Below are 6,578 nucleotides of genomic sequence, written 5' to 3'. Positions count from 1 at the left end.
GCTGTCCAAAGAAGTGAATCAATTTGCCCCAACTTCCCAAATGAACTGGAGGTACCAGGTTTCCTAAATCCTCATCTGGTGCATCCTCCCCTCCCCTCCCCTCCCATATACACCTTACTGTGTCACTAATATTTGAAAATTCCATTCTAAGAGTCTTTTTTTCATGCTTATTCATTTTTTGAGAGAGACACATACAGAGCACTAGAGTGGGAGGAGCAGAGAGAGAGGGAGACAGAGAATCCAAAATAGGCTCCAGGCTCTGAGCCGTCAGCACAGAGCCTGAAATGGGGCTTGAACCCACAAGCCGTGAGATCATGACCTGAGCTTCAGTTCAGATGCCCAACCAAGTGAGCTACCCAGGCACTCCTCTGAGGGTCTTAAGACCAAGACATGGCCACCTCTCTTAGATGCCTGTGTATTTGTTGTCTGCATCTACAGATAAATCAGCCCCAAACTAAGAGATGGAAAAAAAATGTACTATTTAACAGTTCCTGTGGGTCCAGGATTCAGAAGTCGCTGAGCTGAGAAGTTCTGGCTCAGCCTCCCTCATGAGGTTGCAGTAAAGGTATCAGCCCAAGCTTCAGTCAACTGGAGGCTTGTCTGGGGTGGGAGCTGCTTGCAAGTTGGTTCTCACATGGCAGGTGGGCTGGTGCTGGTGGTGGTCGAAAGCCTCAGCTCACTATGTGGGCCTCTCAACAGCTGAGTATCTTAAAATGTAGCAGCTGGCTTCCACCTGAATGGGCACTCCAAAAGACTAAAGTAGAAATGACAATGTCTTTTGTGGCTTTTCCTTTAAAGTCATATGCTATCACTTGCATTGGCCCAGCCAACCAAGCTGATGCAAGAGTTGGATACCAGGAGGCATGGACCATTGAGGGCCATCCTTTAAAAAATTTTTTTAATGTTTATTTATTTTTGAGAGAGAGAGAGAGACACAGAGTATGAGTAGGGGAGAAGCAGGCTCCAGGCTCTGAGCTGTCAGCACAGAGCCTTATACAGGGCTCGAACACATGAACTGTGAGATCATTACCCGAGCTGAAGTCAGCTGCTTAACCGACTAAGCCACCCCGGTGCCCCTGAGTGTCATCTTTGAAGCTGGCTCCCACAGCCTCTTGTGTGCATTCTCATAGCACTTGTACCACTGTATTATAGCTGTATTTCAGGGGCACCTGGGTGGCTCAGTCAGTTAAGCATCCAACTTCAATTCAGGGTAATGATCTCATGGTTTGTGGGTTCAAGTCCCTGCATCTGGCCCTGTGCTGACAGCTCAAAGCCTGGAACCTGCTTCAGATTCTGTGTCTCCCTCTCTCTCTCTGCCCCTCTCCTGCTCGTGTGCTCACTTTGTCTCTCCCTCCCTCTCAAAAAATAAATAGGCATTAAAAATAACTACATTTTACTTGCACTATTCTGTGGCAGATACAGTTATCTGGCTACCAACAGCAATTGTCCCCACTCTACTTGCTAATAGAATCCTGACTCTGTGCAGGTATCGGGAAGCACTTTTTCCAGGCATCAGCAAACTGGTCCATGACCTGTTTTTGTGCAACTCATGAGCTAAAAATAGTTTTAACATTTTTAAAGGTTATAAAAATTAAAAGAAGAATGTGCAACACAGATCATATATTGTACATAAAGCCTAAAATACTTGCTACATGGCACTTTATCAAAAATGTATGCTGAGCCCTGGTCTAAGTCCCCCAGGGTAACCCCATCCCCCTTCTCCCTGCAGGCTTTCAATCAGGCAGGTGTCCCAGTTTTGACATGAAGGATACAAGAAAAAAGCCACTGGGCACTGGGGAGCTTCTGGAAAGAATTTTTCTGCCTCAAAAGAATGGATACATGAAAGGAGATCCCTTATGCCTTCCATCCATCCTGCATTGAGGGCTCTCTGGTGAGAATGGCCATGTGACAGCCATTTTGCCACCATGAGGGGAAAGCCAAAAGTGGTCTGGAGAAGCTAACCCAGACACCTGACATTGTTGAACTGTTCAATTGACCAATCCTGTAACCGTCTACTTCCAGGTGTTTGTTACATGAGAAAATTGCAACTACCTTAAGCCCTTTGGGAATTTTGTCACTTGTATCTGAGAACATTCTAAATTATATATATCCCCTTCTAGACTGAGTTTTTAGGGGGCAAAAATCTATGTTTCTCACAGAATCCCTATTTGTACTGCAAGGTCTGGAATAGAATAAAGTCTTAAGTATTGGTGGCTGTCTAGATCATAGTTTCTCCACTTCAGCACGATTGACATTTGGGGCCAGATAACCTGTTGTAGGGGGGCCGTCCTGTGCACTGTAGGAGAATTTTTATAAGCATCCCTGGGCTTCACCCACCACTTCATCCCTTTCTCCATGTTGTGATAAACAAAAAAGTGCTCTCAAACATTTTCAAATGTTCTCTGGGGGACAAAAATAACTCCTGGGCTGAGAACCACTAGTCTATTCTTATATCCTAATTTTTAGGATATTAATTTATAGTGTAGATTACTTACTTTGCAAAATGTCATGTTCAGCACATGGTCCAGTCAAACTGTAGTCAAGGCAGAGAGGCTTTGGGGACAGTGAGACCCTGAGAAGGCTAGATGGGGCCCCAAGGACAAAGGAACAGGAAGGAGTTGGCCACTCTAGGAATCTCAGCTGGGTCTGAAGCCTGCAGGGATAAACATGACCACCTTCCCCTTCTGGTCCTTTGTGGTAGGGTGGAGAAGTTATTGGGGCATAATGAGAAAAGTTCCTTAGTCTGTGTCTTAGGCAAAACAGTCTGGGGGACAACAGAGGGCCAGATGACAATGATGAAAAGAAGAAATGTGATCTTGCTAGTGGTACCCAGAGAGCTCAGGGAGGCTGTAGCCCTTTGAGGCAAAGAGTTGATAAAGGATAGGGTGGGGGCAGGGGGAAATGAGAAGATAGCGCACAAAAGTGGTTGAAAAACCACAACCCAATAATGAGAAAACCCTATCCATGTATCAGGGTGGTGGTTCTCTGTAGTGTGTCTGTCTCTTCTGAAAATACAACAGAAAAGTTTCCATCAAACTGTTTTCTGTCAAATGCTGGCCCCTGACAGATTGTGGCATATGGTGGTTTGCCTTTTAAGTCACTGGGGTTTTCTCACTCAACTTCACCAAATGGTGGCTGTAATTATGGCAGTAAATGCCTCTCAAATGACAGCTTTATTCCCTCCTTAAAAGAGTAAGCATTTTAACAAGGATGTCGAGTAGACCACAAAGAACTATGTGCTGCAGGGCTTCTTGGAAGAGAGGCTGGAGAATGCCATTCACTCAGAAAGGATGCTAACTTCCTCAAAAGGGTTGCAGCAAAGAGGTGAAAGGCTGGAGTTCCGATCCAAGCTCACCGTGTGCTAAGCTTTGTGACCTTCCTCAGGCAACTCCCTTTGTCTCTGTGAGCCCCGGTTTTCCCAGCCTGCAGTTGGCAGGATCACAGAGGGTCATCTACAGGAAAGAGCTTCCATAGCTGCTCCAGGATGGCTACCCTCCTCACTTCCACACCCCACGTCTCTCTGTGACATGTGAACAGTCTACCGCCGGCTTACGGAGGGTTCACGCTATGTGTTTGTGCTCCCATCAGCAGAATTTAGTTATTGGGTTAAATCTGATCCTCAGTCTCTTGTTTAAAATTCTCCCAAGAGCCCCATTGTCCCAACTAAAACTTGGCTGGCCACAGTCCAGCCCTCCTCATGCTTAGCCTCTGATCACGTTGCTTTGCATGTCCCATTTAGGTTGTGGCCATCCCAAAGTGCTTGCCTTGTGCTGCATATACAACTTCCTATCACTTCCAAGATGTGAGGCATGAGTACCTTTGACACAGAATGTTCTCCCTCTTCACAAGCTCCTGGCTTGACTAATCCTACTTTTTCTTCAAGTCCCAGTTTGAAATTCACTTCCCTTGGATTGTGGGCTAAATTGTATCTCCTTTCACATCCATATGTAGAAGCCCTAACTCCCCGTACCTCAGAATGTATTTGGAGATAGGGCTTTGAAATAGGTAATTCAAGGGGCATCTGGGTGGCTTAGTCAGTTAAGTGTCTGACTTTGGCTCAGGTCATGATCTCACAGTTCAGGTCATGATCTCACAGTTCGTGAGTTCAAACCCCGCATGAGGCTCTGTGCTGACAGTTTGGAGCCCGGAGCCTGCTTCAGATTCTGTGTCTCCCTCTCTCTCTGACCCTCCCCTGCTCGCACTCTATCTCTCTCTCTCAAAAGTAAATTAACATTGAAACATTTATGATATGGAATTATCTCCTTTTTACATTCAGTCTCCTTTTTTGTCTGTGTGTATGAGGGGAGAAAACAAGAAAGTTACTTTAATTTAATATCAACAATGACCGTGTTTAACAGCACAGGGAAGAGGTAGTGAAGAGAAGAAATGCAGGCTTCCTGTTCCCTAACCAGCCTTGATTTGGATGGCAGAGCCCCAGCAACCTGGATGCAACACACCTAGCCTCTCAGTGGAGTGGGAAGGGGCAGGGAATTGGAAATAGAGGCTCAAAACTTAGAGAAGGGCTGACGGTAAGCCTGAGGAGAGGCTGCTTGACTGTGGGCAGGGTCCTAGTACAGGTCTTTAGCCATGAACATGCCCCCTGGCCCTGCAGAGCATAGAGTCCATGGCAGTGTCATCAGGGTGCTCCTTGGACAAGTTCTCCAGAACTTGGACAGTTCTCTAGAACTGTCATGACGCATTGATGGGCATCCAGCACATTACCATGCCATCTCTGTGATGCACTGGCTGATGAACATGAGGCCGTCGTCCTCTCAGTTAGAAACTGCTGGAAAGTATCTTTGATCTCACTGATGGTTGTATCCTTCTACACCACCAGGGAATTAGGGTGATGGTTCTTGTTAAGCTCCCCGGTGCCACCAGGCAGGAAGCCAGTCACTGTGTCCTCCTCTCGACTCACTGCAATTAGCTCCCACCTGCTTGCCATTCTTGCAGAGGGGCAGAGATCAGCTGCAACAGCCTCCATATTCTATTGCTCATTTAAGGTGGGTGGGTTTCTGTTGGTTGATGAGATGTCTTGAGGAGTAGATGACTGAAGGTCTTGAAATCAGGGATCATGTGTCTTTGCATCATCAAGCCCAACCCGACTGCCCAGAGGCATATAGAAGATATGGAGTATGTTTTCCATAGGTGGATGGAAATGAATGAAAAAATATCATGTCAGTTATCCAGATAATTTAGGCAACTGAAAATTCTCATTGGAGACTAGGCATGGATGTAGAGCTGCATTTTTCTACGTAGTTTACCTAAATTCCCTGACTTCTAATCAAAGTATCTATACCTCACTGGACCTATGAAGCCATAGTTCTAGAACTGTTAGTAGTGAAAGAAATTTTTCTGGTGGGTTTTCCATTATTATCTTGGCTCTCTGTCTCACAATTTCTATATCACATTCCCCACAAGAGTTAGGATGGGGAAGATAGAAGAGATAAGAAAGATTCTTTGAGTCATTAGGAATAACAATTAGGAAATGGTCAAATATTTAAAGTTGATACCTTCTGCAAGCTCAGTCCATTTGTACTGATTCCATAGGAAAGCAACTAGTCACCATTTTCCATGTAACCATCAATCATAGTGCACGCTGGCAGACTTTGAAGGAGTAAGTCCTTTTAAAAGAGAAGTTCTTTTAAAAAGTGGACTACCAGGAGCACCTGGGTGGCTCAATTGGCTAAGCATCCAACTTCAGTTCAGGTCATGATCTCATGGCTTGTGGGTTCAAGCCCCACGTCGGGCTCTGTGCTGACCGCTCAGAGCCTGCTTCAGAGTCTGTGTCTCCCTTTCTCTTTGCCCTTCCCCAGCTTGCACTCTGTCTCTCTCAAAAATAAATTTTCAAAAATTTTGTTAAGTGGAATACCAATTCATGCTTTTAGTATCTGAAATTACCCAGAATACCCAGGCTAGCTCAGCTTTTTTGATATTTGGATAGCAAACAAATGACAGCCAAAGAGAACAATTAAGGGGGGAAAGAAAATTAAGAGCTCACAAGTACATTCAGTTTTCTCAACTTTGTCAGCTAAGTGTTCCCTTTATTTACTATTGACTTTCATAATAGTTTATTAACCCAATATGCCAATTCAAGTTTGTCACAGATTATTGTGCATGTAGAAGAATACACTGTAATGGGTATGAGAGGAGAGGCCAAGTGTTTGGGGAAATAAACACATCTCCTTAAACATTTGTATCTGATTTTTAAAACTGTTTTGCTTGGGCAGAACTTTATTTTATTTTAGCTGAATAGATCAGTCATCCTGATGTGTTTTAGCTCCAAGCATAAGCTTCTGAAGTAGTTTACCCACTGGAGTCCTAGGGTGGCAGAGAAATGGAAGACAGAACTGATTGGATAAATCAAGTCAATAAAACCACCTTATAAGTTTCATTATTAATATTTTATAAATGCAGCCTTGTATAGAGTCGAGAGAATCAGGTCAAGCTTCATTTTCTGCCATTGAGGACCATTCTCCAGCCTCAGTTTCCTCATGCATTAAAATGGGGCTTTGTGATCTCTACCTCATTCTACCTTTCAGAGTTTGTATGGAGCCCATGTGAGATTGTAGTAGGGC

The 6,578-nt window shown here is 44.7% G+C and overlaps 1 pseudogene; it reads right to left on the bottom strand.

The window, feature by feature from the left end:
* Positions 1 to 4,568: 4,568 nt before the first annotated feature.
* Positions 4,569 to 4,945, bottom strand: LOC115274455 (annotated as a pseudogene).
* Positions 4,946 to 6,578: the final 1,633 nt, after the last annotated feature.

This window comes from Suricata suricatta, chromosome 12, assembly GCF_006229205.1.
Source record: "Suricata suricatta isolate VVHF042 chromosome 12, meerkat_22Aug2017_6uvM2_HiC, whole genome shotgun sequence".
In the NCBI taxonomy this organism is placed as follows: domain Eukaryota; kingdom Metazoa; phylum Chordata; class Mammalia; order Carnivora; family Herpestidae; genus Suricata; species Suricata suricatta.
Note: the sequence above shows the minus strand (reverse complement) of the source record. Positions and strands in the feature narration are given on the sequence as shown.